We start from the raw sequence: 600 nt of genomic DNA, 5'->3' as shown, positions 1-600 counted from the left end.
AGTTAAGAGGGTAGATTTAAGAGGGTAGAGTTAAGAGGGTAGAGTTAAGAGGGTAGAGTTAAGAGGGTAGAGTTAAGAGGGTAGAGTTAAGAGGGTAGAGTTAAGAGGGTAGAGTTAAGAGGGTAGAGTTAAGTGGGTAGAGTTAAGAGAGAGAGTTAAGAGGGTAGAGTTAAGAGGGTAGAGTTAAGTGGGTAGAGTTAAGAGAGAGATATGAGATATACAAGTAGGGGAAATTAAGAGTATTTGGATACACATGATGATTGACATCTATCCATGTTTATTATACTGTCCTGTGAATGTTTATTTTACCGTTCTATGAATATTAATTATACCGTCCTGTGAATGTTCATTATACACTCCTGTGAATGTTCATTATACACTCCTGTGAATGTTCATTATACACTCCTGTGAATGTTCATTATACACTCCTGTGAATGTTCATTATACACTCCTGTGAATGTTCATTATACACTCCTGTGAATGTTCATTATACACTCCTGTGAATGTTCATTATACACTCCTGTGAATGTTCATTATGCAGTTCTCTACCCACTAAACAACCTGGCTAAAACTTTGACTTGACACACACACATACACACA

This window comes from Salvelinus fontinalis, chromosome 24 (genome assembly GCF_029448725.1).
Source record: "Salvelinus fontinalis isolate EN_2023a chromosome 24, ASM2944872v1, whole genome shotgun sequence".
NCBI classification, from domain to species: Eukaryota; Metazoa; Chordata; class Actinopteri; order Salmoniformes; family Salmonidae; genus Salvelinus; species Salvelinus fontinalis.
This window is presented reverse-complemented; position numbering follows the sequence as displayed.